The sequence below is a fragment of the Quercus suber genome, unplaced genomic scaffold (assembly GCF_002906115.3).
Source record: "Quercus suber isolate HL8 unplaced genomic scaffold, Cork oak 2.0 scaffold_6, whole genome shotgun sequence".
Taxonomy (NCBI): domain Eukaryota; kingdom Viridiplantae; phylum Streptophyta; class Magnoliopsida; order Fagales; family Fagaceae; genus Quercus; species Quercus suber.
Genome location: NW_027069472.1, coordinates 3282229 through 3309642, shown reverse-complemented (window position 1 = coordinate 3309642; position 27414 = coordinate 3282229). Strand labels below are relative to the sequence as shown.

The 27414-nt window shown below is 36.5% G+C and overlaps 1 long non-coding RNA gene across 1 annotated transcript; it reads left to right on the top strand.

Annotated features, from left to right (window-relative positions):
• The first annotated feature begins 18764 nt into the window (after positions 1 to 18764).
• LOC112037345 (uncharacterized) lies at positions 18765 to 23687 on the top strand. Its single transcript, XR_010629002.1, has 3 exons — positions 18765 to 19510; positions 21001 to 22022; positions 23380 to 23687. It is a non-coding gene; the product is annotated as an uncharacterized LOC112037345 (long non-coding RNA).
• The last annotated feature ends 3727 nt before the right edge of the window (positions 23688 to 27414 follow it).

Genomic DNA, 27414 nt, shown 5'->3' with positions numbered 1-27414 from the left:
GTTGAAACTTTCAGACAAATTTGTCGTCATTGCCCCATAACAATGTCCACCATCGTGTGCTAACGTCCACTTGTCCACCGGTATTTTCGATAAATACGTCTCACCATCTGCACTTAATTGAGTAATTCTATCCCTAGTTATTTGATACTTTCGTAACTGATTCTCCATGCCTGCCCACATTACCATAGCCTTCAAGTTTTTATTCCGGATTTCTTGATTGAAATTGCTAGCCAAATGGCGAAGGCAAAAACGATGATACCAACGTGTCGATTGACATATAGTCCGTATCGCTGCCATTATACCAGGGTGACGATCAGATATGACACATAACCCTTCCGATTAGTGACATTAATCTGAATACAACGCAAAAACCAATACCAGCTATCATCAGTTTCCTTCTCCACAATGGCAAAGGCAAGTGGAAAAAGTCTGTTCTCACCATCCCATGCTGATGCAATCAGTAACGTACCTTTGTACTTACCATATAGGAAAGTTCCATCTATACTAATCACTGGCCTACAATGTTGAAAACCTTCAATTGATGGACCAAAAGCCCAGAACACTTTCTCGAATATTGCACAGCCTGGCATAGTAGCAGGTACTGTTCTCCAAATAACCCTGCTGCCCGGGTTTGAATCAGTCAAAGCTTTCAACCATTTTGGCAATAATTGGTAAGATTTGTCCCAATCGCCAAACGCTCTACCAATTGCTTTTTCTTTCGCCTCCCACACCTTAAAATAAGAAGGCCGGTATTGGTACTTATTGTAAAGAGTCTGTTGAAGGGAAGAAATCTTGATGGTTGGATCATTTTTGACAACATCCCTCNATTTTGGCAATATTTAGCCAAAAGACTCCAACATATTCTTTATTTATTTTTTCTATTATATTTAAGTCTTTATTATTCAGTCTTTATTGATTTTTTTCCCTTTCCAATGGTCATATTTTTTAAACATCCATATTTTTTTTCTTTTTGAGAAGAAGAAGAAAAACAGCTATAGATTTCTAACAATCGTATTTTCCAACGATCATATTCTTTCAATATAAATAGCATAATTTCCTCTCTAACTTCATTTAAGTCAAACCCAATGATAGTCTCCCTCAATAAAAGGTTAAAAAAAAAAAAAAAGCTTATTGTGTCATTTGGAGGTAGCCCAAATCCAATTTGAAGTGGGTAACTTTTTATCGTTGGGTGGAAGTAGATGCTGGTAGAAGAGTTAAAGTAGTTCAACATTTAGACTCGTGAGAAATTGAGATTATATTTTCTATGAAATTTCAAGTCAACCAATTTCAATAATAAAAATGAAACAATAGTATGAACACAAAAAACAAAGAAGTATGCAAAAATTAGCAAACCATTGCGGGTTGTGGCTTGATAGTAAAAGTTCTTGTATCGTTTCGCATGATACTTGGTAGGAGTTGAGTAATTTGAGTAGTGACGTTTCAACAAATGTGTTATGCCCATGATGATAGCCTCATTTAAGGTCCTGATAGTATACATGGTATTATCCATTATTGTCACGTAACGTGGGGTCGATGAGTCTACATCGGAAACCCCTTTTTTATTTAGCAATACACACACGCACTTTAGCAAAACCATACCACCCAATAATTAGTGTTTTTTGATTAAAAAAAGCATAAATTTTGCGGAAGAAAATAAAGGTTAAATTAAATTAAATTATTTTATTATATTTTAGAGATTTTTTATAAAAATAAATTTTAAACTTTTTTTTTTCCATTTAATTCATATCATATGTCATGATTTAATTGGATGAACTATCCCATGTGACAAGTTGAGGTATACTTAATGGCTAACTAAGATTTTGTTTTATATTTTTAATGGAGGGGTTGCCAATCAAAAGTCAAAATGATCCCCTAATGTCAGGGGAGAGGATCAAAAGGTTGAAGTTTTAGAAAACAAAATAAATATAACCTTAAACATTAGGGGTGTGTTTTTATAATTTAGCCTCTACAATATTATCATATTAGATTGTTTCAATTTCAATTTCAATTTGGGTATGATATCGATCTTGAATATGTTAGACAACAAAATGCAATAATGAGGGCAATTTTGGTGTTGTGGGTCCACGAATCGCATGTTTTGCATGTGATTGTAACTATGCTTTTTTGTCCAAGATAATCTCAATTCGGACGGAAGGGTAAATATTGTGGTAATTCTCTCAAATTTGGGGGTTAATTGAACAAATCAAAAGTTTAGAAAAAGATAGTAAAAGTAGAGAAAGATTCTAAAAAATAAATTGTCAACTTTAAAAGTGTCATTGATTTTCTTACAACCTGCTTTGTGTTTTTATCTTGTGGCGGTTCAATTGAGCAACATCAGTCCATCTCAAATGTGAAATATTTGGTAAATATTTCAGTATCGGCGGGAGGATTGTAATTTAAAACCAATATAAATTATGGGTATAAAAACGTTATTTATCAAAAAAAAAAGAGAAAAAGAAAAAAGAAAAAGAAAAAAAGCTATTTGCAAAGACCTGGCCAACTTGTCAGGTACAATCATAAAAGTGGAGGTTCCAAAATGTCAAACGCCGTCGTTTTCAGGGCAAAAGATATTAAAAAAAAAAAAAGGAATTTTGAAATTGCCAGAGATAAAAGAGAAAAGAGACCCTTGAGATGAGGAGCAGTGATGGTTCCGGTTTTCTTCGAGTCAGATTCACTCGAACCCAGTCCTTCAGAATTTCCACGTTATTTTTACTTCAACAAGCTCTGCTTTGACTCGGTGAAGTGAAAAACGGTGGCAATTGCCAATTATAGATGGTGTCGTTTTTTATTGTTAATATTTCTTTAGAAGTTTTATCATTTATGGAGCTTACAAGCACCAGCTTGGTAGACAGTTGGTTTTCTTGGTTTAAAGTAAGCAAGGATATTTCAGGTGGAAAGGTGTTTGATCATTTTGTGACGAAGCAAGCTAAACTTTGTTAGAATGACCATAAACAGGCTGAAGAAGATTCTATTACTAATGTGGTGTAATGTTGTGTGGGATTTAGCGGTTCAAGTTTTTGGTGAGCATGAAAGAATGGCATTGTTCCATTGCATGGCTGTTGTAATCTCGAGTTTATTGGCCGTGTGGATTATGGAAAAATTGGGCATGTCAATAATAGATGTTTTGGAGAAATGTGGTGTCTCGTGTCTGAAGAAGGAATGTGATTTCAGAGAAGATATAGAAGAGACACTGTACTGCGTGCAAAAAATGGTTCTGATAAATGAGATGGATTTGAGGATGATTAAATGAGCTGATTAAAATTAAATTTACATTTTGTATTTTACTGGTCTTACTCTAAGATTCCTAATCTTGATAAAGCATTATGGGATGATTTAATGAGCTAATTAAGATTAGATTTTTCATTTGAGATTTTGCTGGTTATACTCTTGAGATGTTTGATCTTGATAAAGCATTATGGTTAACCTGGTTCAGCAAGTTCAAACCAGTATCAAGGTGCGTACCTAATCTAAACAGAAAAGAATGAATCTCTTGATGATGTGAATCAGATTATCAAGTAATCAAACAGTCGAGATTAAATTATTTGGCACTTCAGAATCAGAAGGATATTCTCAGTTTGCTTTAGATATGAGGCCTTCTGCTTCATTTAGGCTAGCTGAATCTAATAAAGGAGAAGCAAATAATTTGGATCCGAAAGAGCCCAGGTACTTGAAATTCTTTTAGAAGTTGTCAACACTGGGTAACATAGGGCATTTTACTGCAGGGGTAGTTCATAGGGATTATATTGCAGGGGTACTTCAGGTTCTGGATGTTAGTTGTGGGATTGCCACCTTCTCTACTTACCTCCTCCCCTTGGAGTTACAAACATTTTCCTTTGCTCCCTAAAGATGGGCTTGAGAAACAGATTCAATTTACATTAGAGAGAGGAATTGGTGGAGTGATCTCTGCTTTAGCTATAAACAGCTAGTCAGCTACCATACCCCAGCAGAGCTTGAGATGGTTCACTTTTCAATTTATATGTCGATTGGCATGAGAACGCTACCTGGCCTCCTAAATATATTTATTTGTATTGCATTTCTTGAATGGGAAATGGCAATCTAGAAGCAACTATAAGCATTATCATTTATCAACTAGTTTGCAGTGAGCTTTTTCATAATATCTGGAGAAATTGAAAATCTGTCTAGTTTTGGAAATAATTAATGAAGTGCTGCTTAATTGATTCCCAAGAATTTGTGTGGGGAGAAAATCAGTGGAAGGGAAAATCTGGGCTGTAGTATGTAAGTTGGCCTCAGGTGCTGCATTGTACCATATATGGCACCATAGGAACGCTATATTCTCCATTGCCAAGGGATAAGAACTGAGGGTATTATGCATTCCATAGAGAGATAGAGCTTAAATTAAGGGCGGAGACTAGACATAAGCCATTTGTTGTTGTGTGTGTTTTCTGGAGCTGTACTATTTTGATTTCTGCTTGCTCCTGTGATTGTTTCTGCTTGTGTTTCTACAAACTCTATAATGACTAATTGTTATGGAATATTGAAAAATTATCCTTTTTTTTTTTTTTTCTATACTTATTCACTTTTCTTTTTATTTTTACCAAGCAGAATAAAGTTTTGCAAACTTCAATTCACTTTTCCATTACTTTTCTTTATCCGACTTCAATAGCATGTAGGTGTGCAAATCATGGTCCAAAATCAACATCTGAGCATAGCAAGGTTTCTGTTTGAAATTTCTCAATATGAATCATATAGCCAAATGCCAGGAAGGAAAAAAAAAAAAAAAGAAAAAAAAAAGAAAAAGGACAACACTATATATGTTGGGACTGTTGGAGAAAAAGAAAAACAATAATTATATTACCATAACAAATCTTAACATAGGAAAGATGAATATCAATATGTATATATGTATTTTTTTTTTTCTTATTAAAAGCGGCAGGACATATATTGCATTTTGCAAAATAATCAAATCTCTATACAATGGTTGAGAAGTAGTTGGGGCATACTATCAAAGTAAGAATCGTATTGAAGAACAAGAAGCACAAACAGAAGTAGCAGTAAAGAAGAACACAAGATTGCAGCTGACAAACAAAGAAGAAGAAGAATAGATAAACGACAAGTAGCAGCAGATTGGTTAGTGATAAACGACTTGTAGCTTAGATAACTGTATATATGCCTTTAGTGATTACACGTGCCTCACTTGTCTGTGATTAGTTTTAGATTTCTGTTAATTCTGTTTTGCTGATTGTTAGGCGGGTAAGTTAGCTGGTTAGTGTTTTCCCTGTATATAAAGGGAATAGCTTTGTAATCATAATTATTCAATGAAGTCATTTTCTCCCAAATCTAGTTTTTGACAGATAGATACCCAGCCAATTCTCAGTGACAAAATTTACACACAAGTACAGCAAAAACAAGAGCAGCATTATTAGCTTTCAAGTTGAACCTCCTGATGTCCCTGCTGGTTGCACAATTATAGGGCATGCCAGAATCCTGTAAAATGAGCATCCAGACAGCATTGGCTCACAATCACCTCAACCTTAGCTGCAACAAAATTCGCATTAAAATCTCTAATCACTGCGTCTATTCCATAACAAAAGCCATCCTTGCATTTTTTACAGCAACATTTACCTTGGAGTAAGGTAATTGAGGGGGCTTCCATGTTGGGATATGCAGTAACTCGGACTAAATATTTTCTGCATTCCTGGTTCCTCAAATCTTTTTCCATTTATTTGCAGCCACAATTGCCATGACAGAATGAGAAATAGTTTCAGTGAGATAGTATTCTTGTGGTGCAGCATCCAGGAGAATAGATCAGTCTCGTTTTGGTAAGGCTGGTGTGGGATAATGTTTGTGCCTTCAACTAATTGACACACCTTCTTGGCGTGCGGGCAAGATCATTAAGCATGTAAACTGGTTTCAGGAACTTCATTCCACTGCTCACAAGTTACTGAAGAGATGGTGCGCTTGGAAAATAGACCTGAGTCTTTGTTGGTGGGATATCCGGTAGTGCATTCCTAACCTGAGCCTGTTAGCAATTTAAGTATTTAACCTAATTCCTAGGACCTGTGAGAAATGAAAATAGAGAAAATATTGCACAAAGGGAAATAATGACTCGACACAACATTTATGTGATTCAGCAATTTACTTACATCCACTTAGCTTTCCACAGTGCCTGCCACATAATTGTTGAGCTGTGATTGTTTAAAGCCTCCCCTAAACCTGACATTGCCCCGTGGTCCAACAAATCAAATGCACTCCAAACTGAAAAATATCCAGTATTTGCACCACCCAAAAGATACTGTCGTCAGAATGTTGAGAATTTCATGGAATGCTTTAAATGACAGCAGCTTCTTTTGGCATAAACAACCTGTCCAGAACATCCTTTCAACAAGTCTTTGTATTATCATCCAGCAAGTCCCACACATAGTTGGCTGCAGATTGAGGATGTCTAGGTGAAACCACCCTGAATGTGCTTAGTGTTGGCAGCCACCTATCTCTCCAGATGTTAACCTGTCTTCCATCCCTATCTTCCAATTGTAGCTCAATCGAGCAACCTTTCTAGCTTCCAAATTATACTTCTCCAAGCATAGAGGCATTGGATGGTAACTTTGCAATAAGGAAAGAGATTGATAGGAAGTATTTATATCTGTATATCATTAAAGAATAACAGAACATTAAATTTGCAGGGCACCAAAAACAAAAAAGATTTAATCAATAAAAAGAGCCAATTGACAGTCAATTTAAATGCTTGACCATTCTGGGTCCTTGACCACTTTCGCAGGAGCCTAAGGTGGGTGTGAGAGGACCATAGCTACTTGGCTGATACTTCAATATCACTCTTGTAACTATCCCTCTAACTGCAGCTTCAAGCTTCTTGGACATTTGATCCTGTCCTTCCATTAATTAAATAAATAAAAGTGCACCAACAAGACAACAAGAAAAATCTATATTATGCCCACCTGATAATATTAAAAAAAAAAAAAAAAAGGTGATACGGAATGATATTAAGGGGAAAAAGAAAAGAAAAAACAAGCTAGTATGCTAGAGGAGAAAACAAGAAAAGAACTGGACTAGTAATAGTAGGAAGAAAAATGGTGACTTACAGTTACAGATAATGAACAGAAAACATTTAGCCTTCCACGTCATTTTCACTAGATGCTGCAAAATCAGCCATTAATCCCTCGAGTCTTTGATCCTCTTTGTCTGTGGTTCCTCAATATTGTAGCATTCTCTACTAAGGAAAGTCCAGGCCCGCCATCTTTATTGTTAGTGTATAGATTAGCCCATTGGGCTTAGCCTAGTATATTACTTGTACTATACTTCTATTACTTGTACTGCACACATACCTAGCCTATATAAAGGCTCTCTTTTGTACATTGTTTCACACATAATATTATACTGACTATTCAGTCATTCTCTCTCACCTTCTATTGTTAACATGGTATCAGAGCCATTGCTCTGACCTAGTGGTATTTTCCGGTGTTCTTTCGCTGCCCTCGCCTTCACCGGTAGCCACCGTCAGAAGCGAGTTACCGCTGTTATATCCAACCACTACCTCTCGGATCTAGTCTATTTATCAATCAAATCGTCAAATCACAGATACGACGTGATAGATCAGACTTCCCCGAGCAAAACCCAGCCAGAAACTCTCCCAAAGGAGCCTCCACGCGCTCTCACGCGCCACCAAAAGTTTCTGGCAGACGAAGACGCGCTACACGCGCCTCCACGCGCCGCCGCGAAGCCTCACGCGCTCCCACGCACTACCACGCGCCTTCACGCTCTCCCACGCGCCGGTCACGGCCTGCTCCGTTCCAGCCCCTGCCACGTCAGCCCTAGTGACGTCATCTTGCCACGTCAGCCCTAGGTGACGTCATCCTGCCACGTCAGCATCCTGAGCCGTTGACTTTGACCGTTGACTTTGACCAAGTCAATTTTTTTTTTTTTTTTTTCAACAGGACCTATCTTACTCAGTTTTTCACGTAGATTCCGATTTTGGGCTCCGTTTCTGCATTTGAGGTCTCTAAATCTCATTTTTTGGTCATTTTCTTCATTATGGCTCAACAAAATGAACGAGACATCATACGTCCTATCACCATTATGTTGGATGGTCCTACTAGCTATCATGCATGGTCTCAGAATATGACTGTTTTTCTCAAGGGTCGTAAACTGTGGAGATATGTGACTGGTTCAATTCCTAAGCCAGTACCAAACCCTAAGTCCAAAGTCATAGCTGCTGAAGAGTCTTCCACGACTACTGTTACAACAGATGATTATGAAGATCGCCTAGAGGAATGGGAGAGTATTCAGAGTAAGATCTTGTCTTGGTTTATTAATACCTCTATTCCCTCCATTCATAATCTTCTTCCTCGTCTTGAGACTGCTGAGGCTGCTTGGAAGTTTTTAGCCGATCGCTATAATTGTACTAATGATTCAAGCTTAGAGTTCCATATTGAATCAAAACTTTATCAAATGCGACAAGAGACAGGTCAGTCCATTTCTGATTTTTATTCTCAGACTTCTACTATGTGGGAACAACTCTCTGCTGCAGATCCTCCACTAGTGTGTTCTAAGGACATTGAGCTCTTTGCCAAATATCGGGATCGCCGTAAATTTATGCACTTCATGATGGGTTTGCGTGAGGATTTTGAGCCTACTAGGGCTTCTCTGCTTAGCCGGTTTCCTACTCCTTCTCTTGATGCTGCAGTGAAGGAGCTCATCTCTGAGGAAAACCGTCGGCCTGCTTATCACATGATATCATCTGATCATGTCTTGGCTACACCATCTCCACAGCCTCCCATTGCTGCATTCACTGCTCCTCCACGGATAAACTCTGGGCGTCCCACCTCTCAGTCTTCCAAAGGTACTCGCTGTGAGTTTTGCCGTGCTAAAGGCCATGACATCTCAGTTTGTCGCAAACTGCAGAAATTTGTGCAAGAGCAGAATAAAGCTTCTCTTCCTCGGGCAGCTGCTGTATGTCCTTCAGATCCATCGGTTCCTACAGGTCCATCTTTGACTTCCTCACTTACTACGGCTGATATTGAGGCAGTTGTTCAACAGGTTTTATCCCGCACTTCCACTGCCCTTTCTGTCACCTCAGGTAAACAACCTTGGTTTTTTGATACTGCATGTTGTAACCATATGACTCCTGATGAATCCCAATTTTCTGATAAGGCACCCTTAGAACATCCAATCACCATTTACACTGCTGATGGAACTCCTATGCCTGTTAGTCATAAAGGAACAATCTCTTCTCCTTGTTTATCCCTTAGTGACACTTTTCATATCCCAAAGTTATCCCTCAATTTGCTTTCTGTTGGTCAACTTTGTGAATTAGGCGTAGATCTTCTCTTTACTAATCATGGTGTGGATGTGCAGGATCCCCGGACAGGTCAAGTGCTTGGGACAGGCCGTAAGGTTGGTCGCATGTTTGAGGTTCATGACTTGAAGATTCCTTCACAAGTTGTTTCTGCAGCTGCTACCACTACCACCTCCTCACCTGATCTATGGCATGCTCGTCTTGGTCATCCATCCTTATCTCGTCTTCAGTTGTTAGCTTCTCAAGGTCATTTAGGTTCAGTTCAGTTTCAAAAATTTGATTGTACTTCCTGTCATTTTGGCAAACAAACAAAATTGCCCTTTAATAATAGTGACTCATTTTCTTCTGCACCCTTTGATCTTATACATTCTGATATTTGGGGTCCTGCACCTGTTCCTACTGAGGGGGGATCTAGATATTTTGTCATATTTGTGGATGATTTTTCTCGATATACTTGGATTTATCTGCTTCATCATAGGTCTGAACTTGTGTCTATTTACCAAACATTTCATAAAATGATTCAAACACAGTTCAATCGCACCGTCAAAGTTTTTCGATCAGATAATGCTCAAGAATATAATGATAAATCTTTCCTATCCTTTTTAGACAATCATGGTACACTTACTCAGCGGTCTTGTCCTTACACCTCTCAACAAAATGGTCGTGCAGAACGAAAACATCGTCACATTCTTGATGTTGTCCGCACCCTTCTCATTTCTGCCTCTCTTCCTGAGCGCTTTTGGGGTGAGGCTGCACTCACTGCTGTATACACCATTAATCGTATCCCTTCACCAACTACACACAACAAATCACCATTTGAGCTTCTCTATGGTCAAACCCCTGACTACTCCTCTCTTCGGGTTTTTGGTTGTGCTTGCTTTGTCTCTCTTCCTCCTCATGAACGAACAAAGCTCCAACCTCGTGCTCGTCTCTGTTGTTTCCTTGGTTATGGTGTATCTCAAAAGGGGTTTCGCTGCTATGATCCCATTTCTCATCGTCTTCGTGTCTCCCGTCATGTTGAGTTTTGGGAACATCGTCCTTTTACGAGTCTTCAGCAGTTTTCTACATCCTCTTCCTCTGAGTCTCCCATTTTTACTGATCTTTTCCTCCCTCTCTATCCTGAACTTGTGGAGGATTCTTCAACATCGGCTGCCTCTCCAGACGACTCATCTCCGGTTCTGTCCCCGGCATATGACCTGCCTGTCTTGGATCCTGTGGCACCACCCTCTCCTGAGTCTCCTGATGGTCCTGAACTTCGTCGTTCCACTCGGGTAAGCATTCCTCCCCCTTATCTCTCTGATTATCATTGCTCTTTTGCCCTTGCCACCCTCTATGAACCTCACACCTATCGTGAGGCCCATACTGACCCTCTTTGGCAGCAAGCTATGAATGATGAACTAGATGCCCTTCATAAAAATCACACTTGGGATATGGTTGATTTGCCTCCTGGTCAGTCTGTAGTAGGTTGTAGGTGGGTTTACAAGATCAAGACCAAGGCTGATGGATCTGTTGAACGATACAAGGCTCGCCTAGTTGCCAAGGGCTTTACCCAAGAGTATGGCATTGACTATGAGGAAACATTTGCTCCTGTTGCTCGCCTTACATCTGTCAGATGTCTCATTGCTGTGGCTGCTGTTCGCCGTTGGCCTCTTTATCAAATGGATGTGAAGAATGCTTTCCTCAATGGAGACCTTCAAGAAGAAGTGTACATGCAACCACCCCCTGGCTATCCACATTCAGGCAGTCAAGTTTGTCGCCTTCGCCGTGCTCTTTATGGCCTCAAGCAGGCTCCTCGAGCTTGGTTTGAAAAGTTCAGCTCAGTTGTTGCTCAGCAGGGTTTCACTTCGAGTCCTCATGACACTGCTCTCTTCGTCCGAAGATCCTCTGCTGGTATCACTCTTATTCTTCTCTATGTTGATGATATGATTATTACTGGAGATGATTCTGCAGGTATCCGCTCTCTCCAGCACTTCCTTAGTCAGCATTTTGAGATGAAAGATTTGGGCACTCTCAGCTATTTTCTTGGGCTTGAGGTTACCTCATCCTCTGATGGATACTATCTTTCCCAAGCTAAATATGCTTCTGATCTTCTCTCCAAAGCCGGTATCACTGACAACAAGACTGTTTCCACTCCTTTAGAATACAATGCCAAGCTCACACCCTTGGATGGTGAACCTATATCTGATGCTACTCGCTATCGTCAGTTGGTTGGTAGTCTGATCTATCTCACTGTTACTCGTCCAGATATTTCACATGCCGTGGGTATGGTTAGTAAATTCATGGATGCCCCTCGTTCTGTCCACTATGCTGCTGTTCTTCGGATTCTCCGATATGTCAAGGGTACACTTTATCATGGTCTTCACTACTCCTCTCGGTCTTCTCTTGAGCTTCATGCTTATTCAGATGCGGACTGGGCAGGTGATCCGACTGATCGATGCTCTATCACAGGTTTCTGTTTCCTGTTGGGTACTTCTCTTGTTTTATGGCGTAGCAAAAAGCAGGATGTTGTTTCCCGTTCTAGTACTGAGGCTGAGTATCGTGCCCTTGCCGACACCACCTGCGAGCTTGTCTGGCTTCGCTGGCTCTTGGCTGACATGGATGCTCCACAGCCCACTGCTACTCCTCTTTATTGTGACAATCGTAGTGCTATCTACATTGCTCATAATGATGTCTTCCACGAACGCACCAAGCATATTGAGATTGACTGCCACATCACTCGCCAGCATCTCAAGAAAGGCAATCTCAAGTTGTTCTCCATCTCATCTGCTGACCAGCCTGCTGATATCTTCACCAAGTCTCACCCACCTGGTCGTCTTCGAGATCTTATATCCAAACTCCAGTTGGCTTCCTCCTTGCCACCTCGAGTTTGAGGGGGGATGTTAGTGTATAGATTAGCCCTCTCTCACCTTCTATTGTTAACACTTATCATTGCTTTGCTGATTTTTGATACTTTCTGAGGCTGAACAGTCAAGATCATGATGGAGAACACCCGGGTCCTCATAGGAGCATACTGCTGTTGTTGATGCACAGTGCCTTAGTTTGATAGGGATCTTCAATGTCTTGCTGGTATACCAAACGGACCCCAATTTTCTTCACCTCAAAGCTCTGGCTATCTATTTTAATCTTAAGTTGACAAAATCCATTCGTATCAATTTCACTAGATATTCTTCCATCATTTAGAGTGTAATTGGAATAATAGAGCAGCCATAGGTGATATTTCATTTGAACTCCATTTAATGAACATGAAAGTTGACATATTGAAAAGCGGGGAAGCCTCATCTAAGCACCATGTTGAAGATACGTAGTTTTCTGAGAGAATGACGATAGGAAATTTGAATTCTTTTATCACTTCCAACAGTTCTGGTCTAATGGGTTTTCCCTTCTCAAGTTTTTCATCGTCTTTAACAAAGGTAGCAATGCCCTTCTGTATCAAAGCTTCATATAGATGACCCATGAACTTATTGCGGGTGTCCTCGCCTCTGAAACTGAGGAAGACATCATACTTCCACTGAGCAGTAGAAGATGAAGAAGAACTTGGGAAAGATGATGAGCCCATTTCCATGCCCATCAAAGCCATAACAAAAATAAATCTGCAAGCAAATTTCTTGTTTAAAAAAAAATAATAATAATCTATTAGAAATATAGAACCGAAGGAAGATTAAAAAGTAATATTAGGGGAGAATAAATGACTTGATCCCAAACCTGAAAATGCGTTGAATTGGAGAGAAATGAAATTGAATCAGAAGTTTGGAACTGATGAGAGAGAGAGGAGTAAGGAGAAGACGGACATTTGGACAGATGAGAACTAGAAGACTGAAATTGCAGTGCTCCTGTCCTGTCAGGACATTAACCAGAAACTTCCAGAGCTCATAGTGTCATTGCTTATGTAACTCTGCCTTATAATACGACGCATTTGTATGACTAATCTAAGATTAATTTTTCAGAGAAGGTGATCATTCTCTCCCGTTAATGTGGGTGTTTAATAGTTAAGTTTATATTAAGTTTATAGTAGGTCCATCACCCATGTGGAAGGAAGGATACCATTTTTTCATGCTCTAAAAATATTTCCTAATTTAATAAGTGTTGTCACGTCAATAAAATTTAATAAATATTATCTGCTAAAAAATATATAATATTTACGGATTGTTTTGTAAATTCACAATATAATAAGTTCTTTGATTTAAAATATACTTTTTTAGCATCGTGATATTTCTATTTTATTGAAAATCTACTTTTAGAGCCTTCATGGTGGTAAAGTATTGTGACTGAATAAGTTTTCTTATTCAGTTTTCGTTTATACAAAAAATTAATCGGTGTCTTGATTTGATAATAAATAATTATTATCAATAGTAGAAGTCATAAGTTGAAACTCTTTAAAAAAAAAAAATCAATGATAGAACTAAATTTTTTAGCTTTTAGCATCTAAAAAATTTCACTTTTATCTATTTTAACATACTATTTTATAACACACCTAACATTAGTTCTTTTTTATTTTAGCACTACATTTAAATATTTTTGTATTATTTTTTATTCTTTCTTTATTCTTCATCTCTCCTATTCTTAATTAAAACTTCACTAACAATCAAAATATGCATATCCGTATACGAATTGGGTTTCATCATTCGAATCAAAACTCGTTCCTTTCCATGGAAATTAGCATTAATGCTCCGTTTGTTTCAATGTAAAATATTTTACATGTAAAAATTTTTATAGTAAAATATTCTCCTATAAAATATTTTCAAGTGTTTAGAATTACAAATCACATGAAAAATGCAAGCCACCACTAGCCACCCAAAAAGGAGCAAAATCCACCACCAACCAACCACCCCAAAACCACCACCAAATGAGCATAAACCATTAAATCACTACCAACCACCCCAAAAACCAGATCTGGAAGAGAGAAAAAAGATAGCCACTACAATCACAACCTTTCAGCTACCATCTAAAAATCTGACCATTAAACCACAAATCTATGCATAAGCCACCAACAATCCACAATATATGAGCCTTCAACCATAAATCCGACCAAACCACTCCAATAACCACCCAAAAGAAAGCCAAAAAAACTCACAAACCTATATTGAAAACCCAAAAACCCACCGAGCCAAAAACTCAGATCAGACGACCTCAGCCATGGTGGTGACAAGAGGGCTTGAGTGGCAATGCAAGGTTGACCATAGAGCTTGCTGGTAGTGTCGATTAGAGCTTGCTGGTGGTGGGAGAGAGAGATTGGAGGTGGTTACCTGGCTGGGTTATGGAGAGAAAAACTGAGAGAGAGAAAGAGCGTGAGAGGGAGAGAGTGTGTGAAAGGTATCGGGTTCAGAGGGAGAGAGCAAATGTAAAATTTTACTGAAATTTCAAGTGTAAAAAATTTTGCACAAATTTGCCTAAATTGATTTGGTTGACTGAAAATATTTACCTTTGACTATATATTTTACTGCAAAACAGACATTGTAAAATGTGAAAATATTTTCCTGAAAATAGTTACATTGAAACAAACGGAGAGTAAGAATTCCAATTGCAGTAGAACTAGTTTGTTCCAATATATATATATATATATATATGAAACAACCTCAAACTTTTGGTTGGTCCACCAGCCACGATCATAGTAACAACTCTCTCTTTTGAGCAACACAAACCCAGATCCCCAAAGATAGAAACTCGTCCACAACTCCTATATATTATATAGTTCAAAGTCTTGTGAAACGAAAATGGGTTCACACTTTCACACACACAACCCACCAAATGTAAGAATTTATGTCATGAAAATATTCATATCCATCCAATCGAAACAACCCACAACCACCGTAATAGCCTAATTGAAACCCATCCCAACTACCACAAACCGACCCACAATGCCCATGGCGTGACCCATCAATCCAACCACCACAGGTCGATAAATGGCCCACCACATCCACTGAACCCCATGACGTGATCCACTACCATAGGCCTGTCAACGATCCACCACATCCACAGCAACCCACCACTACCACCATAACAACTGGCAACCCAATTGGAACCCATCTCAACCACCATAAGCCAATCAGAGAGAGAAGAAAAGGACAAAAAAGAAAGTGAAAATTCTAAGATGAGAGAGAGTGAGAGTGAGAGTTCTGATGAAATGAAGAGAGGGACTAGAGAGAGAGAGAGAGAGAATAACCTAATGATAAAAGCAATTAGTAACTTGCTACAGTGAATTGGTAACTAGTTCATTGTAGCAAGTTGTCAATTTTTTTAGATATGGCACCATCAATGTAGCACAGTTTTGTGGTTTGTAGTGCTAAATTTAGCATTTTAGCATTTGAACACCACTTTTGCTATATTTTGATGGTAAATTTAGCATTTTAGCAAAATGCATCCAACAATACTAATGTTTTAACAGTCAATAAAGCACAATTTACAAGCTTTGTCAAAAACTTGTTGAGGCAATTTTATGCGTTCCCCTAACTTGTTATCGGACAAATGACACAATGTTTTGGGCACACTTCAAGAATTAGTGCTACACCAGGGATGGAGGCATAGTTGGACCAAGGGGGGCAATGGTAACACCTAAATATATATATATATATATATATATTTACATACTAGTATTATATAGGTAATAACTTTAACAATTTTGTTCTAAAAAAATTACACTTTGCCCGCCTTAACAATATCATTGATTCTTTTACGAGTAATGCTATAGCCAAAATTTTCTACAATATTTTTACAAGCTACTAAGTTAGTAAATTTTTATTGGTTCGCATCTAAGCCCACCACTTTTTAACTTACCAACAACCACTCACCACATTAGTAATTTGTAAAAAAAAAGTTTGTAGCTTTAGAATTTTTCTCCTTTTAAAGGCAATAAAAAAAAAAAAATTGATCTAAAATCTAAAACAAAATATACAAGCCCAAAAAAATTAGCCTAACAACAAAATTATCAATAGTAAAGCTAAAAACAGTTAAGCTTAATCAACCAATTTTACCCAAAACAAACAGCCCAATCCTTTAAAATTTTTTAAATGAAATAATTTTGTTCTTACCTAGAAGCAAGGCACACTAAAAAACATACAAATAAATAAATAAAAACCCTTAGTAGTTAAGCAGCAAAGCCAAAAACCAAAACTCTACATGCAGTCAGTAGCAAAGTTACCCCCCTTAATTCCAAGTATTGGCTTTGTCCATGTGCTACACAGTCGCATCTAATTATTATGTGGCTAGGATTGTTGCAAGAGAAACAAATTTAGCCGAGAGCTCAAATGGGCAACCAATGTGGTCAAAGATTTGGAAGTTTTTAACATCCCAAATATAATATAAGTAAGGGTGTTTGCGGTGCGGTGCGGTGCGGTTTTGGGCCATTTTTAACACCGCATGTTGCGGTGCGGTTTAACTAAAACTATAATTGCACCACACCTTATTTTTGCGGTCACATGTGCCGTGCGGTGTGGTTTAAAGTTTAGCTAAAATCATAACCGCATCGCACCTCATTTTTGTGGTCACATATGCGGTGTCGTGTATAAAATGCAGTTTGAATGGTTTAAAGTTGGTATATTTTTCAAATTTTGGGATTTTTCTACCCAGCCCAAAACTTATTTTTCCCTTTGTTTTGGTCCAAGTTTTAAACTATTGAGCTAGTTTTTCTTTCTTTTAGGCTGACTTTCCTAATCAACACTTGCTAGGGTTATCAAACTTTTTTTTTTTTTTTTTGAAAACTAGGGTTATTAAACTATTAGTAGTATATTTAATATTAAAAATAATTAAATCTATTAATGTATAGAGAGGGTGTGGTGCGGTTTTCTTATTAAAAAACTGCAAACTGCATTGCACCATGTGGTGCGGTACGGTGCGGTGCGGTTATGCCATTTTCCGGGTGATTTTTGCAGTTTGTGTGGTTTGGTGAACACCCCTAAATATAAATGTTAGTTTGGATAGCGTTTCTATCCTGTGTTTGGCTAAAAAAAAAATGTGGGTCCCACGGCACTGTTCACAGACCTACAAAAGTCATCCAAATATAAATTTCAATATAAATTTGTGCCTTGCAGTACTATTCACACATTTAAAAATTATTTTGCTACAGTGTTTTCAGTTTTTAGCAAATAAGTGGTGACAGTTGTTTTGGGGAATTAGATAAATATGGCAGTTGGGTTTGATCTAGCAAATTTTATTGTAATGTTGTCTCAATTATCAATTTCGGTTTTAGGTGTCTCCTCTAGCTTGAATTGTATTGATCTAGTTTAGTTTAGTTTAGTTTAGTTTAGTGTGTTTTTTTTTTTTTTTTAATGAAATTGTGTAGTTTATCCTATATAAAAAAAAGGTTTGCGATGGAGCTCTCTATCTCATGTAGCACGGGCTGCTACCTCAATAGCTCAGGGCTTATTGGTAGTAGTTTTCAAGTATTGTTATTCAAAATAATGTGAAAACTATAGTTTAAAAAGTGTTATGAAAACATGCGTTTAAAGTACCCATAATGCAAAAAATATGTTTTGCACCGTGTTTAAAAAAACATATTTAAAAATGTGAAAAAATATAATTATGTGTTTGGTATGTGAATGTGTTTTTAGAAAAAAATTGGTAAGTTTGGAAAATTTAGGATTTTTAAACACTAAAAACTGTTGTTTGGAATCACTTACCAAACAGGCCCTCATTGTTTAGCAAAATTCTTTAGGAATTTAGTTGACAATGTTGTTTAGATTGAGGACTTTCTCCCACCTGCGAGGAAGCTTTGTATTTTGATATACATAACTTTCAATCAAGAAATGATGTGGACAAGTTTAACTCCCAAAAAAAAAAATCTGTGATGTAAAATGGATTTTAGTTTAGCTCAATTGATAAATTTTGATTAAATTTCTTATATTGGCAATTTTGATTTGCCCCCTTTGATTCAAGTCTTTTTGTTGATATGGTGGCCACTAAATGCCACAAAAGCCAATTACCTAAGCTAAGTTGGTTTAATTAAATCATGCTATGTGAATTCAACTATACCATATTAAATAAAAAGGCCAAAAAACTTTAAGTAATTAAATAAATTGTTTAAAATCTAAATAGAATAAATTAAAAATTATCCTAATTACACCTATAAAATAGAATAATTTTGATTTGCTCCCCTAACTTTATATATTGTTTCGATTTGGACACTTCAATTCATGCACCATACCTAGCTGCCCATCAAGGCATCAAGTGCCACCTAAACTGTCACATGAGCTAGCTGATCCAATGAAAATCATAACATGCCATTTTAGTTATCAATTAAAAAACTTAATTTATTTATAAAAAAATTAATCTAAAAAATCATCAAACCTAAATTTAAAATATAAAATAATAACTAAAAAACAATATTGCTATTTCAATTAATAAGAAAAAAAATCTTTAAGATGTCTAGTCATCTCTCACTCCCCCAATAAACAGTCAATAGTATATGAATAAATTTTAAGGAAAATGCAGAGTTTAATAAATTTTTTTTTTTGCTTTTTAGCCTTTTTTTGCTCCATTACTATCCAGAATAATGAGAATAAATAATAAATATGTGGAAAGCTTTTAAATTGAAACAATTTCTGAATTGTGAGCCTTTTTGTGTAATTTCTCTAAAATCAACAATAACTTAATAGAGACATTGAAAGACTATTATTGAAGAACACGTACGTTGATCATTAAAAATCATGTACCACACTTGCCTTCAACTAGTTTTTTAAAAAATCAAAGCTAATATTCAATTTAGTCCTTTGTGTCTCAACGAAAATGGGTTTTCGATTTGATGTGTATCTTTGCAATGCAATAATTGAGGGGTGTGTATGTTTTGCACGTAAACTGTTTGATGAGATGTCACAGAGAGATTTGGTTTTTTGGATGTCGATGATTTTGGGGTATGTTTGTGAGGGAAGTGTTAGTAATGCTTTTGATTTGTTCCGGGAAATGATGGTAAAGTCTGAACCCGATTCAGTGACATTGATGGTAATGTTGCAGGCTTGTTGTGCTGGTGATAGTTTGATTCATGGGAGGCAACTTCATGGTTATGCAATGGTTAGAAACAGATGGGTCAGTACAAAATTCAGTTCATTTCCCTCCACCTGAGACACTCTTGTTTTGCTTGATTGCACTGCCAGAATATTATAAGATGGCCACCCAGCAGGGATTATATGTGGTCAAGCAATGTGAATCATACACAACTTGACAAAATCGGGTGCATGAGAAGAATCGGCTCTGGTGGTTCCCAGGTGGTGGTACCCATTCTAAACATGGGGTGGCTGAGTACGTTCAAAGGTACACTTGCTTTTCATACTTTTGTTCAAATGCATTTCCTTTTCTCCATTTGATATTGCTTTTTTTCTTCTTCTTTTTTTCTTTTTTTGTGAAGCGCTTAGATAATAATTATCTTACTGGTAAATTTGAAGTCAACGTTGACATGAATTTTTTTAATTTTCTCATTAGGAAAAATATATCGCATTTAGTCATGCTTGCCCTGTAGACACTCCCTCCCCCAAGCCAACACAAATAACCTAATTTAAGATATCTAAGCCAAATTGAGCCTGGAAAACCAGAAGTAAGAAATAGGCCCAAGTAATGTCTTCCCCAGGAAGAGAAGTAGGAAAAAGGGTAAATGAAAGGAAGTAAGAATAACTGACATATTGGAAAAAAAAGTGGTCAAATGAAAGGGGTGTCAATGTGAGAAACAGTCTAAAACTTACATTTTAAGTTATGTGATACTGATAATTATTTTAATTTTTCATATGAATTGTTAGTTATTACTGTAAATGGTATTTCTCTTATGGTTTTATAAGTGATCTGAACAAGATTTCCCAAGTTTGTCACTAAAATTTGATTTCAACTGCAAGTTCCATTATGTCTAATTTTATAATCATATATTTAATAGATACTATTATATTCAATGTTGCAGCTTTCCTGCTTCAAGTAAAAAAAAAGTTTATCATATGGAACCCGATGGTATTTCCACCTTCTTTTTCTTTTCCTTTTTTTTTTTTTTTTTTTTTTTTTTTTTTTTTTTTTTTTTTTTTTTTTTTAAAGTTTACACAGAATGCATTACTAGTGTTATCGAGTTTCAACTAAAAAAGTTTTGCATAGAACTCAATTTTTTCAATATTGAGTTCCATGTGACATTTTTTATTGAGAAAAGACACATCACCAAGTGCTACCGTGGCTGTGGCTATTTACTCATGGAACTCAACATCAGTGAAATCTAGTTCTATGTGAAACTCGATTTTCACAAAATCAAGTTCCAAAAGGGTGGTTTTATGCTACAAAGTTTGCGAACAGTGCTATTTTGCTGAAAACTTCATAAATTAGTGCTATTTGGCCATTTTGGCAACCATATATGTAATATATACTATCATATTCAATGTTGCAGCTTTCCTGCTTCAAGAAATTATAAATGGGAATTCTACTTGTTTTTTTGATAAGTAAATTCTACTTGTGTTACTATATATAAGCATTCATTATTCTTGTTTTGGGAGTTTGGCCACATGAAGAATTAAGCTAAATAATTTGCTTTATATATCCTGTATCTGATTCTTATAATTTGTTCCTTTTTTATTCCCTAATACTTTGATTTATATTATGAAGATTTCACCTTACTTGTTGCTAAAGATCTTTCAACATAATAGTCAAGGACGAGGTAGAAAGCTCACTGTCATGCTAATTCATCAACTTATTACCCCTACCTATGTACATACATACATATATGTATACATATATTCATATGTTTGAGTGTATTTTCGACCTTAATGTTGTGTCAGGATCAACATGTGTTTTTGGTTATATACAAGGCTATTGAACAGAAATTTAGTAGAAACCTATGGAAAGGAAAGGATGGTTCAGCTCTAAGGGCTAACATAAAAAATATCCTGGGATATTTTATGCAAGCCAAATGGAATGTGGATTAAATTTGAAAGGAGTGCAAGAATGATACAAAGCAGCCATAATGAGACAAATATGGGATCTGTTTGGGTAGCTTGGGTTCAATATAATTCTTGATAGACGAGTTTCTGGTGTGTTTAACATTCCTCAAAATAGCTCTTGGGGCTTGAGGAAAATTCTAAATCTGAGAAGCACTGTCTTGCCGTTACTGAAGTTTAATTTGAGATCAGGTTGTTGTGTTGTCCTATGGCATATAATTGATGGCATCCAGACGGAGTCCTAATTCAGAAGTATGTTACTGGAGTCATATATGAACAGCAGGTCAAATGCAAGGGTTTCAAGTGTTCTGAGAGATAAAAACTGGCATTGGAAGCAAGTTAGATCAAACACTTGTTCCATCTGAAGTACACTTTGTTTACCCATTCAAGTGCAGAAATAGGGTGTACATCATAGCTAAACTTCCAACAGTAGGATGGTGGAAAATCATCCTGTTCTCTCAAGTTATTCCAGGACAAATCTATTCTTCTGTTGGCATGTAATAAGAAGCAGATTAAGTACTCAGGACAGAATGCTAAATTGGTGTTACACTAGTAATCTAAAGTGTGTACTCTGCAGGAAAAGCTTAGAATGTAGAGCCCACTTTGAGTGCTTTTTCACTAGAGCAATTTGGAAAGAAGTAATGAAGTTGTGCTTAATTATTTCCCTTTTTTTTTTTCTGTGGGTGAGAAAGAAAATGCGGAAGGGAAAATCTCTAAGGGTTGTCAACTTGTAATGTGTAGATTGGCCTAGGTGCTGCTGTGTGTCATATATGGCACCAAAGGAATACAAATATAAGCAAGGAGGGCATTATGCACTGTGAAGTCTGTAAAGAGAGAGGTTATATCAAGGGTGGAGACTAGAGGTAACTATGCAAACTCTAATCTTACTTAAGAGTCATTTGTACTCTGCCTAGCTAATTAGTTTTGCTCTGTTTTGCGGGGTTTTGTTTTTTTGTTGGCATGTGTCTGGAGCTTTACTATTTTGATATCTGCTCCTGTGCTGATGTGATTGTTTTTCTTGGTGTTTGCAGTTGTATTGAGCTTTCTAGTAATTAATAATATCTCACTCATCCAAAAACAAAAAATTTATACTATCAGTGTCCTTTAATGGTAACTTGTGAATGTAAATTATTATGTTCTTCCAAAAGGTTATCAAGAGTGTAGCCTTGTTGAGTTGTTGGCGCATCAAGGTCCTAAAAAAATTCAAAGTTGCATCCATGAGGTTCGACCTAGTAAATTGTGATCTTGGCTTAGTTAATGCATTTATCAAGGGGATATTGGGCTTTTGCCCTTATTTCGCAAAAATAACAGCAATAAGTCCCTATTTTGAAACTATTTAGGTCCATGCCCCTGTTTTTGAAACTCACAAAATTGAGTTCGGTGTAAAACTCGATATTCTCAAAATCGAGTTATATGTAAATTTTTAATTGAAACTCGACTTTACCAAAGTCGAGTTTCACTTAAATTTTTTTTTTTTTTTTAAATTAAGTGAAAAAATATGTATAGAACTCGACATTGCAGTTCCACTTGTAACTCGATTTTATTAAAATCGAGTTTCAACATAGAGACACTGACCTAAATAGTTTCAAAATAGAGACATATTGCTGTTATTTTTGCAAAATAAGGGCAAAAGCCCAATATCCCCCACTTATCAAATAGTTGGGTAAGGTTACGAAACCGAATCCAACCAGACTTGTTTGCTAGGTGTAGCCATCTCATCCATCAGGTTAACATTGTTTCTTTGATGGCAACGGGTTTATCAATATTTGTATTATACATTTTAATTTGCATCATCAACAAAGCCATGAAGCTTAGTGCTTCAATTTATACTATATAAGTCTCCATTTTTAATTTACTTCAACAAGCTTAAATGTTCATGAGTTTATCATCATTTTTTTTTTTAAAATGAATTCTCAAAATGCATTATTTGGGCTATTTATTATTTATTTTTCTTTAAGAATATGTTTAGAATGAGAGATGTGAAGTGGTAAAAATTTTATTCAACTTTGTTTGGCAAAAAGAAACAGATCTGTATTATATTTCCTTCCATGATATGATGAAATTAAAATGAAGTGTTTGTGCATAAAAATACATTATATTGCACAAATTATACACTAGATCTTTCAGTGTGGATAGATACATTGTTTAGTCATTATAACTGGGTTTTGCGAAGTTGATTTTTGTTTAGATAAATTCCTAATAAAAACAATGTTACTTTAGGTGCTATAATGTCAAGTTTCATTCAAAATGGATATATTAAGGATGCCATAAATTTGTTCCATCAATGCAAGCTGCAAATACTGAACTTGGGGCCCAGAATTTAAGATGCATGCTTGACGTATATACTCATCTGGGAGCTCTGCAATTAAGTCAATCTATGGTTACTTTATAAGAAACTTGTTTTACAGATCTATGGAAGAAACTAGACACTTGGAAACCTCTATCTTAAATTTGTACATAAGATGTGGAAACATTTCTTCTGCTAGAGTGTGTTTTAATAACCGGACAACAATGGTTGAAGGCTTTGGAACTCATGGGCTTGGTCACAAAGCAATAGAACTTTTGGTCTAATGCTGGAGGATAGAATAAAACCAAACAGTGCCACTCTGCTCTTGTCAGAGAAGGGCGCGAAGTGTTGAAAATAGCTAAGAAAAAACAAGTTTGATTCAACATTGTAAACCTAAAAAATTAGCAATAATAGAAATTAAAACAGAAAGTTCGAAAGATCTCACAAAGTTGTGGAATCTCACAAAGTTAAAACAAGTGTTTGAAACATCACCCACACCAACATGTGAAGTTCATAATTCCATGAAATCGATACTTGGTATTCAACCTGATTTGGATCATTACACTTGCATGGTTAATCTTTTGGGTCAATATGGAAAGCTTAAAGAGGCCTTAGCCATTATAGTGAAAATGGCATTTTTTCCCAATGGTAGGATTTGGGGTGTTATTCTTGCAGCTTGCAAAGTTCATGGGGACATAAAACTTGGGGAACATAAAGCACAAAGGCCTTTGGAATTGGAAACTGATAATATTTGAGTCCGTTTCTAGCTGGAAAGGCATTAGAAAAAGAAGAAAGGAGAGTAGAGGAGGAAGAGGAATGGAAATATGCTGAGAGCACGGTTGAGGATTTGATGAGGCTGTGTGAAATGCACCAATGGAACTTGTTAGGAAGGTGGTTTAGATGGCTGATTTCACGAATGTCTTGGGTCACCCTAGGATGATCAAGTTACTCATTGCTCTATCAAGTGGAATGCAGGTGTGGGAAGAAGGTGGCTTGATTTTGCTGCTGTCACAACTTCCAAGTTACTCATTGCTCTGTCAAGGTTGTCTTGTATTTTGTCACTAGCAGAGAAGCATGAATTGACCAACAGCTGAACAGAATTATATTAATACAACAAAACTCGGCAAATTTTTAATGAATAATTAATTTTTATTGATCAAAACACTAGTATAAAAAACTTCAAACAAAGCTGGACATGACCAACAGCCCAGCAAAAACACTTAAAACAACCCCTCTGTCTGCTACTAAAGTACAAACAGCTACATTTGCAACCAAAACTTACAAGCCCAACAGGGCCCTCAATCGTTACAGCAGTGCAACTCTATTTCATAAGCAGACATTGCTCTTATCACAAACTTTTGAGTTAGTGGAAGCTTTTATGCTTATTTGTTGTGTGTAACAAAACAATAGTAGGTTTTGTGAAATAAAAATAGAAGAAATAGAAAAGACAATCACACATGAAACACAAAGATCTATATGGTTCAGCCTTATGCCTAAATCCACGGACAAAGTCTAACACAAAATTTCACTAAGAAAATAAGAGATTACAAAATAGCACAATAGCATGGGAGAAGAGAATCTTTAATTTCTCTGCACTGATGGCAGTGCTTAAACTCTATAAAACCAATTGAACATAGCCACACATACAGCAAAAAGGAACCCTCCTAGGTTAATTCTTGACTGCTTTAACAAGAGCCCAGGTGGGTGTGAGAGAAGGGACCCTCCTTGGCTAATTCTTCAATGTCGCTCTGGTAACTATTCCTCTTACCGCCACTATAGGCTTCAAGAAAAATTTGAACTATTCAAACCTGATGGAAAAACTAAAAACTAAAAAAAGTGATGCAGAATGATTTTAATTCTTGAGTTTGTGGTGATTGGGATGTGAGTGCCAAAAGGTAATTTTAAGGTACAACTACTCAACTAGCACAATACTTTGAATTTTATTTTCTTAAATGCTAGAATATGTCCGAGGAAAAAAAGAAAAAGGAAAAATCCAAAAAGAAAAACTCTATTATTTTATACCTATTAAAAATTAAATTTTTTTACCATGCCAAAATAAACCTGACAATCAAAACCCACACTTTCATTTCATTGGATTGTAATAGGAAGAAGGAAGATGATGACTTACAGGCAAAGAAGTCCAAAACTTCCATAAAGAATCAGCCATACATCATCCAAGACTTTGGATCTGGTTCCCTAATTAAAGTAGCCTTCTCCACTAGGTCCAGCCCCATCATCCTCATAATGGCTTCAGTTATTTCTGCTACCTACTGCAGCTGAATTGTCAATATCATGATGGATTACACCCAGATCCTCATAGAGCATGCTGTTGTTGCTGCTGCACTTTGCCATAGTAAATATGGAATTTACTGGTATTCATATTCCTTTTCAAATGGAATTAACTTATATTAGTAAAAGAAAATCCAACAATCTAGAGTACAATCACATAAGGCATCCACAAGAATTATAGAGCTCCCTTGTACTAGTTATGATTTTTGAAGCCAATATTAAGACAGATCGTATGATGGTTAATTATAGGAGCTTAAGAGTTAAGTGTATAACAAATAGATGTCTGATGATTTTTTGATTTGATGTTGATGTTCCATAGTATGCATCTTATTCAGTTGGCAGGATTCTTTTATTCTTGAAACTTAAAGACTCCTGTGAATTTAAACAATTGTCAATAAATTTCTAAGAAATTAAAATTTAATGTTGGGTGGCTCCTAATAGATTAGTTTTGAGATCCTGAGTTTTGTGTTGTATCTTATGGCACTCCATAGGGGCTGCATAGAATCTGAGGGGACCATTTGGCATGGTTTCTTTTTTTTGGAATTTTCTTATTAGAAAAAATATTACTTATTTCATTTTATGGCACATTTAATCATGCTTTCTCCCGTAAAATACAACAGCCAACACAATTGAACTAACTAATTAGAGACATCTAATGCAAACTGGGGCTGAAAGTGAGAAAAAAGAAACTGTGTCTTTCAGGAAGAGAGGGAGAAAAAAAATGGTAAATGAAACTAAGGAAGAACTGAAATTGTGTTCCAATGAAAGGTGTATATATGTGAATAACAGTCTGAAACTAACAATTTAAAACCTGTGCTGTTGATAGTTATTTTAATTTCTCATGAGTTGTTAGTGTGTATGGTATTTGTTCACTAACATTCAACAGAGAATTACATTTGCAGGAAAAAATAATAAAAAAACATGATTCAATCAATAATCAGAGCCATTTGACAGTTAATTTAAATAGCTGACCATTTTGAGACCTTGACCACTTTAGCAAGAGCCCAGGTGGATGTGAGAGACAGTACCCTACTTGGCTAATTCTTCAACGTGGCCCTGCTCACTATCCCTCTTACCGCCACAATACGCTTCAAGCTTCTTGGACGTTTGATTCCCTCCTTCCATTATATAAAAGTTCCCCAACAAGAAAACAAGAAAAATTTGTATTATTCCGACCTGATTAAAAAAATAAAAATTGGCTATCTGAGTGCCAAAAGGTAGTTCTAAGGTATAGCTAGCACAATACTATGATTTTTTTTCTTTAAATGCTAGCAAGGGAAATCCAAAAGGAAAAACTCTATAGTTTTATACCTATGACAAATTAAATTTGTTATCATGCCAATTTAAACCTGACTATCAAAACCCACACTTTCATTGGATTCCCCTCCCCAAATCCAAAGAGAACAACAAGGGTTGTAAATTATAATAGCAAAAAGAAAGTTGTTGACTTAGAGGCAAAGAATTCGTAGAAAATCCCTTTTAACTAGATTCTTCAAAATAAGTCATAAATCCTCCAAATCTCTGCATGTAGTTCCTCATTAGAGTAGCCTTCTCCACTAGGTCCAGCTCCATCATCCTCATCGCAGCTTCGCTTATTTCTGCTACCTTCTGGGGCTGAATCCCCTGAGGCTGAATCGCTACCTTCTGAGGCCAAATCAGTACCTTCCAAGGCTGAATCA